Source organism: Panthera onca, chromosome A2 (assembly GCF_046562875.1).
Source record: "Panthera onca isolate mPanOnc1 chromosome A2, mPanOnc1 haplotype 2, whole genome shotgun sequence".
Lineage (NCBI taxonomy): Eukaryota > Metazoa > Chordata > Mammalia > Carnivora > Felidae > Panthera > Panthera onca.
Genome location: NC_138340.1, coordinates 93,208,047 through 93,217,121, shown reverse-complemented (window position 1 = coordinate 93,217,121; position 9,075 = coordinate 93,208,047). Strand labels below are relative to the sequence as shown.

At 36.7% G+C, this 9,075-nt stretch overlaps 1 long non-coding RNA gene across 1 annotated transcript in view; it reads right to left on the bottom strand.

Annotated features, from left to right (window-relative positions):
- Positions 1 to 851: 851 nt before the first annotated feature.
- LOC144614082 (uncharacterized) overlaps positions 852 to 9,075 on the bottom strand; it is an 82,318-nt gene continuing 74,094 nt past the window's right edge. The window contains exon 3 of the long non-coding RNA XR_013551607.1: positions 852 to 902. This is a non-coding gene — a long non-coding RNA (uncharacterized LOC144614082). The remainder of the gene's footprint in view (positions 903 to 9,075) is intronic.

The following is a 9,075-nucleotide window of genomic DNA, read 5'->3' as shown; positions in this document are numbered from 1 at the left end:
TACAGCAACTGATGAAAGAAAATAATTTTATTCACTATAGCATTAAAAAGTAAAATACCTAGGAATAAATTTACCCAAGAAAGTGAACTGTACAATGAAAGTAACAGGACTTTGATGAAAGAAATTGAAGAATACACAAATAGAAACATATTCCTTCTTCATAGTTTGGAAGAATTAATATTATTAAAATGTCCATACAGTACAAAGTCATCTATCTATGGACTCATTGCAATACCTGTCAAGGTTCCAATGGCATTTTTCACAGAAATTTTTAAAAAACTTGATATTTGTGTGGAGCTACAAGTAATCTCCCCAAACAGTCAAAGCAATCCCGGGAAAGAACAAAGCCAAAAACAACCTGTGTCCTGATTGCAAACTATGCCACAAAATTATGGTAATCAAATTAGTATGGTATTGACATAATAGACACATAATACAATGAAACAGAATTAGGAGCCCAGAAAAAAATCCTTACATTTAAGGTCAACTAATATCTGACAATGGGAAAACTGGCATAACCACATGACAAAGAATGAAATTGGATCCCTACTTTATACAACTTACAAAAATGAATTCAAAATAAATTAACTTAAATTTAATTCCTGAAATCATATAACTTGTAGAAGAAAATAAAGGGAAAATGTTCTCAGCAGCTATTACCTGAATATGACACCAAAAGCAAATGTGCCAAAAGCAAAATAAATGGTTCAACAAAATCAAACAAAAAAGGTTCACGGGAGCCTGGGTGACTCAGTTTGTTGAGTGTCTGACTCTTGATTTTAGCTCAGGTCATAATCCCAGGATGGCTGGATTGAGCCCCGTGTTGGGCTCTGCACTGAGCATGGAGCTTGCTTGGGATTCTTTGTCTCTCTCCCTCTGCCCATCTCCCTGGCTCACCCTTTCTATTAAAAAAAAAAACCAAAAAACAGCAACTTCAGCACAGCAAAAGAACAATCAACAAAATGGAAAGGTATATTATAGAATGGAATATATCAGCAAATCATGTATTTGAAAAAAAGGTTAATATCTAAGATGTAAAGAACTCATACACCTTAATAGCAAAGAAATCTAATAACTTGTTAAAGGTGGGCAGAGGAACTAAATAGACATTTCTCTGAAGAAAAACTGCAAATTGTCAACAGGCAGAAGAAGAAGATGCTCAACATCACTCATTATCAGGGAAATCTAATCAAAACCACAATGCGTTATCACCTTACATCTGTTAGACTTTCTTATCAAAAAGACTAGAGATAACAAGTGTTGGTGAGGGATGAAGAAAAGGGAACCCTTCTGCATGGATAGTAGAATGAAAATTGGTATAGCTTCTATGGAAGATAGTATGGAGTTCCTCAAAAAATAAAAATAGAACTACCATATGATCTAACAATCTTACTTCTGGGTAGGTATCCAAAGGAAACAAAATCAGTATCTCAGAGATCTCTGCACACTTATGTTTATCGCAGCATTATTTACACTAGCCAAGATATGGAAACCTGTGTGTGTCAATGTATGAATGCGTAAATAAGATGTGATATCTACACATACATACATACACACACATAAACACAATGGAATGTTTTTCAGGCATGAAGAAGAAGGAAGTCCTACCACTTGTGGCAAAATGGATGGATTTGAGGACATCATACTAAGTGAATTAAGCCAGACAGAGAAAGAAATATGGCATGGTATCACTTACATATTTAATTAAAAAAAAAAAAAGCCAAGCTTACAGAAACAAGGACTATAATAATGGTTGCCAGGGGCTGAGGTCAGTCAGAGGGTACAAACACCCAGCTATAAGATGAATAACTTCTGGAGATCTAATGTTCAGCACAGTAATTACAGTTAATAATACTATATTATATACTTGAATATTGCTAAGAAAGTGTGACCTTACACATGAAAAGATGCTGAACATCTCTCATCATCAGGGAAATGCAAATCAAAACTAAAATGAGATATCACTTCACACCTGTCAGAATGGCTAAAATAAAAAAAAACACACACACACAAGAAACAACAGGTATTGGTGAGGATGCAGAGAAGGAGGAACCCTCTTACACTGTTGGTGGGAATGCAAACTGGCACAGCCACTGTGGAAAACAGTATGGAGGTTTCTCAAAAAGTTAAAAATAGAACTTTCCTAGGATCCAGAAATTGCACTACTAGAGATTTATCCAAAGGATACAATACTACTTTGAAGGGATACATGCATCCCAATGTTTATAGCAGCATTATCAACAACAGCCTGAACGTCCATTGACCAATGAATGGATAAAGAAGATGTGGAATGTATATGTATGTATATGTGTGTGTGTGTGTGTGTGTGTGTGTGTGTGTGTTACTCAACCCTAAAAAGAATGAAAATCTTGCCATTTGCAACAATGTGAATGGAGCTAGAGAATATTATGCTAAGTGTAATCAGACAGAAAAAGATAAATACCATATGGTTTCACTTAAAGGTGGAATTTAAGAAACAAAACAAATGAGCATGGGGAAAAAGAAGAGGAAAAAATAAGAAACAAGAGAACAAGTTGATGGTTACTGGAGGAGAGGTGGGTGGGGTGATGGGTTAAATAAGTGATGGGGATTAAGGAGTACACTTGTTATGAGGAGCACTGGGTGTTTTATAGAAGTACAGAATGACTGTATTGGACACCTGAAAAAAATATTACACTGTATGTTAACTAAATGGAATTTAAATCACTTTTTAAAAAGTTTCAAATAGTTTAAATAATTTTAAACGAAAAAAGGAAGTATAATTTTAAATGTCCTCCCTACAAAAAGAAACGATAATTTTATGATGGGAGGCAGGTGTTAATGTTATTCTGGTAATCATTTTACAATATAGAAATGTACTAAATTAACACTTAGTACACCTTCAACTTAAAAACGTTATGCATCAATTTTATCTCAAGAAAACTGGGAGAGGGGTGGGAAGACATAAAAGAAAAGCAAAAGAAAACATAAAGCATAATTTCTTAATGAGATCTACTACTTTCCAGTATTAGAAATTTACATCTTTCCAAAGTAATTTCAAACTTATGGAAAAGTTTCTAGAAAAGGCTATGAAACTGTCTATGACCTTCAACTACATTACCCATCTATTAAAATTTTTCCATACATTCTATTTATCTTTCCATATGTCTAATTGAGTATTTTTCTATGAATCACTGGAGGATAATTTGCAGATAGGACCCTTTATTACCCCAATAATTATTATATATTTCCTAAAAAAAATAGGAGAGGTCTCTACACTCTCTTCTATAACCATTATCCCATGATCAAAATCAGAAAATTATTGATATACTACCATCTAAACCACAGATCTTATTGAGATTAAACCTAAGTATCCTAATAACATCTAAATAAAGCAAACAGGAGAAAAGTTACTGTGGTCCAGGATCTGTGATTCAATTACTGGCATCCCCTTTAGACTCCAATCTAGTTCTTCAAAATGATTTTTTGTCTTTTGCATCTTTGACAATTTTGAAAACACAGCCAGTTTTTTTGTAGAATGTCCAATTATTGGATTTAATACTTCCTTGTGATCAGAACCAGGTGACTCATATTTGGCAGAATTATCACAGAAGTAGTGTTATGTCCTTTTCTGTGTATCTTGTCAGAAGACAATATCTTGTCTCAATCCTGTTTATGACAACTTTAATCACATTGTTCAGGTGGTGTCTGCCAGCTATTTCTATTTTTGCTTTTGTAATTTATAAGCATTTCTTGGGGAGATACTTTCAGGCTGTATCTTGTTTCTCATCAAATTTTCACTGTTAGTTTGAGCATTAATTTAGGATCATTTTCTGAATAAATTAGTGTCTTGATTGCCAAAATGGGATTTTCTAACTACATCATTTCTTCTAGACTTACAAGTTGTTATTCCACTGGAGAGAGAGCAAGAGGGGAGAGGGAGAGAGAATATACACACATACTAACTAGAATTCAAAATTTGTTGAAATACTTTATAATCTTTGGCCTTAGGATAAATAGTAAAAAACTGTACTCCAAAATGTATTTGTGTTCAAACTCCACTTTCAGTTAGAATGTAGAATGTTGCAAAAGATTCCACACTACTAAATGTAAAATCTGTAATCTATGCAATCAGATACTTTTAAAGCTCATTAGCAAACTACTAACCCAAACAGTAAGTTGAACTAAATTTCAAAGAAATAAGACCCCATGAGAAGAGACAGAGCACATAAATGGTGTTTCTATTAAACAGAGCATGAGAGGAAGAGACAACGTATATAAAAGCAAGCAGGAAAAAAAAGTAAAAGTTTAATAAATTCTTAAATGTCAAATGCAAGTCTGCTTGACAATTGAAAATCACATGCAGTTACAGACACAATAGGAGTTAGCACCTATTTGACAGTTTTTTAAAGAGGCCTCAGGAGGAAGACTGGGGACAGAAAAGAGAATGAAGTGACATGTCTAGTGACAAAGGTATGCAGACAGTGCTTAGGTGATGTTGGGTGATATACCAAAGCTTATTTGGTGCCCTGGACATTTCTCTGATATGAAGTTAAAGGGAAAAAAAAGATTATTGCAGAGGGAATGACAACAAGCCTTCTTTTCTTCTCTTTCCTCCTCCTCTCACTTGGGGATATACATAAGCAAATAACTTTCCACTGTGTAAAGGTCAGGAACCTTCTTGTACCTGGGATTTTCTGAGGATACAATGCAGGGTGCTGCTATCACTGAAGACAGAGCAGGAAACTCTTATGCTTAAACTCACCAAAGGGAAAAGACAAGGAAGGCTGAGCAAAGTTTACTCCTAGGGCTCAGGTGCACAAGATATGAGGAAGCATGAAGATACTATAGGAGGATTGAGAAAAATACCCCAATTATCACAATGAAAATTTTCCTGAGCCAAGTACCAACCAATAGTCTACCTCTGGGAGACCCTCTAGAAAGGGTCAAAAAGATGGCAGGGTAAGAGGACTCGGAGCTCACCTCATCCCATGGATACACAAGGTAACAGCCACATTTGTTCAACTCACTCTGAAAATGACCTGAGGATCAGCAGAACAGACTTTCCATAGTTAATCATACACAGGAAGCCACATTAAACAGGTTAGGAATGGGTGCATGGGTGGCTCATCTAGTTAAGCATCCAACTTTTGATTTTGGCTCAGGTCATGATCTCACAGTTTGTGGGTTTGAGCCCTGCGTCAGGCTCCATGCTGACAGTGCAGAGCCTGCTTGGGATTCTCTTCTCTCTCTGCCCCTACTCCACTCACAATTTCTCTCGCTCTCTGAAAAATAAATAAACAAACTTAAAAAAAATTTTTTTAAAGGGTAGGAGAGGCAGGTACCCAGTTGGGAACCAAATCGCTGATGAGACTAATCACAAATGAGACATCACAAGCATGGAGAAGCCCGAGGATCACATTATTGGGACGACTGCTCACCACATTAGATTTTGAAAACCAGTGGGGCTAAAATTCATGAGCTTTAAAAATTAGTGGATATTAACTCTGGACACTTTAAAAATCAGCAGGCTTAGCTCCTGGGAAGGTGGGGGACAATAGGAAACAGTCTTAAAGAAGCAGCATAATTCAGCTAAGACATAGCACAAAAGCAGCGGTTTGAAAAGCACTTGAGTTATACATGAAGGAAAGTTATTTACTAATCTCAGAAAGTGCTTTAGAGGGGCAGAGAACTCAGGAGACTTCTTCAAGAACAAAAGTGCTGACGGCAACATTTCTTTTTCTTTCCCCTCAGTCTAGATATGGGATTTGTATGAACCAGCAGGAACACTTTCCACCTATTTTTCCAGCACTGAGTGCCCTGTCCCCCATGTTTCCCCTGTGGATCTACCTCATCAACCTGCCGGTCTCAGCAGATATCCTCTAAAACAGCTTGGACTTTGACACACATTGAAAGCAGTCCAGGCTGGAACCAGCACCACTCCAGAGTGAATCCTGCCCTGGGGAAAGGGGAGATAACCACACCCACCAGTGCACCATCAGTCCCAGCTGCCTAGTTTCTCAGCTGGCCATGCAGGAAGAGTATCCTCCCATTTAGTAAGCCTGCAGCTCTGGAAAACAGATGGGATGCAGACATCTGGTCTGATCATCAACCCTGCCTACCAATGAAAACCTATCAGGAGGCCTTACAGGGAAAGCACATAGCCATTTGAGGCACATGCTTCTGTGTAGACAGAGTAGGTGCACACTGCCAGCCAGATTGTTCATACTACCTACCTTCAAGCCCATGGAACCTCAGACCCCTTACCAGTGCAGGGACCAAACTCTACCCAGTGCACCCAGAGTAGGTAAATTGCAGCTTACTGGACTGAAAGCAAATGCCAGTTAGCCACAACAGGAGAGCACAGGCAGCTCACACAGGAGACACCCATGGACTGCCTGGTTCTGTGACCAGAGGCATTGCACAACAGGGTACCATAGGATTTCTTTTTCATAAGGCCAGTACTTTTAGAACAGAAGATGTAGCTGACTTTTCTAACAAATAGAATCAAACATAGAATCAGACAAAATGAAGAGACAAAGGAATATGACCCAAATAAAAAACCAAGACAAAATGACAGCACAAGAGTTAAATGAAACAAAGATCAGCAATATGCCTGATAAAGAATTCAAAGTAGTGGTCATAAATATACTCACTGGACTTGACAAGAGAGTGGAGGATCTCACTGAGGCCCTCAACAAAGAGATAGAAAATATAAAAAAGAAGCAGAACTGAAGAACTCAATACCTGAAATTAAAAATACACTAGAGGAAATCAATAGCAGATTAGAGGATGCAGAATGAATCAGTGATCTGGAAGACAGGGTCATATAAAGCAACCAAGGTGAAGAGAAAAAAAAGAATAAAAAATGAGAATAGGTTACGGTAACTCGGTGATAGCCTCAATCAAAACATTTGCATTATAGGAATCCTAAAAAGAGAAGAGAGAAGGGGGCAGAAACTTATTTAAAAAATTAATACCTGAAAACTTTCTTAATGTGGGTAAGGAGACAGATAAACAGATTGAGGCATCACGGAGAGTGCTGAACAAAATGTACCCTTGGAGGACCATACCAAGACACATAATAATTTAAATGGCAAGAAGCAGTGATAGAGAATGTTAAAAGCAATAAGAGCAAAAAAAAAGTTGTTGCATAGAAGAAAATCTCTATAAGGCTATGAGCTGATTTTTCAGCAGATTTATAGGCTAGAAGAGATTGGCATGATATCTACAAAGTGTTGAAAGGAAAAAAAAGTTGCAACCAAGAATTCTCTATCATAATAGAAGGAGAGATAGTTTCCCAGACAAACCAAAATTTAAAAAGTTCATCACCACTAAACCACTCTTATAAGAATTGTTAAAGGGCATTATTTGAGTGAAAAAGTCATAACTAAAAGTGAGAAAATTATGAAAGAAAAAAATTTCACTGGTAAATGCAAACATGTGGTAAAATTAGTAGATTAATTACTTATAAAACCAGTATGAAAGTTAAAACACAAAATCCATAAAATTAATTATATGTATAAATATCAGTCAAGGGATGCACAAAATGAAAGAATGTAGAACAGGACATTATATGTATAAAATGTGGGTGGGAGCAGAGTAAAATTTAGTGCTTTTAGAATGTGCTAAACTTAAGCGACAATAACTTAATATAGACTGCTATACACATAAAATGTTCTAGTATGAACCTAATGATAACCACAAATCAAAAACCTGTAATAAATACACAAAAAGAAAGGAACCTATGCATACATTAAAGAAAGCCATCAAGGCACAAGGAAAGAGCAAGAGAAGAATAAAAAAGAACTACAAATATAACCAAAAAACAATTAACAAAATGGTAATTGGTACATACATATCAATAATTATTTACTTATTTACTTATTTATTTAGAGAGCACAAGCAGGGGAGAGGGGCAAAGGGAGAGAGGGAGAGAGACAGAGAATCATAAGCAGACTCCATGCTCTCTGTGGAGCCCAAGGTAGGGTTCAATTCCGTGACCCTGATCATGACCTAAGCTGAAGTCAAGAGTCAGATGCTCATCCAACTGAACCACCCGTGTTCCCCAATAATACTTTAAACATAAATGGGCTAATGCTTCAATAAACACACACACACACACACACACATATAAGGTGACTGAAAGGATTAAAAAACATAACCCATATATATGCTATCTACAGGAAACTCACTTCAAATCTCAAGACACATGCAGATTGAAAGTAAATGAATGGGAAAATATTTACCATGCAACTGGAAGTGAAAAAAAAATCTGGGGTAGCAATACTTATATTAGACAAAGTAGATTTTAAAACAAAGACTGTATGGGGTGCTTAGGTGGCTCAGTTGGTTAAGTGTCCGACTTCGGCTCAGGTCACGATCTCCTTGCTCATGGGTGTGAGCCCGGCATTGGGCTCTGTGCTGACAGCTCAGAGCCTGGAGCCTGTTTCAGATTCTGTGTCTCCCTATCTCTGTGCCCCTCCCTCGCTCATGCTCTGTCTCCCTTTCTCTCTCAAAAATAAATAAACATTAAAAAAAAAAGACTGTAGCAAGAGACAAAGGAAGGCACATGTAATGATAAAGGGAACAATCCAAATAGAGTTATAACAACTGTAAATATCTGTGCACCTAACATGGAAACATACAGTGAATATCAACAGATATAAAGGGAAAAATTGCCAACAATACAATTATGGTAGATGACTTGACAACCAACCTACATCAATGTATAAAGATCATACACAGAGGAAATCAACAAAGAGACAATATTTGTTTTAAGTTTTTTATTTATTTAAGTAATCTCTACACTCCATGTGGGATTCAATCTCATGACCCTTAGATTAGGAGTCACATGCTCTTCCAACTGAGCCAGCCAGATGCCCCAGGAAACAATAGTTTTGAATGACTCAATAGACCAGATGGACCTAACAGATATATATAGAACATTCTATTCCAAAGCAGCAGAATACATAGTCTTTGAAGTGCACATGGAACATTCTCCAGGATGTTAGGCCACAAAACAAGTCTCAATAAATAATATGAAGCTTCTTTTCTGACCATAATGTTATAAAACTAGATACCAATTACAAGAAA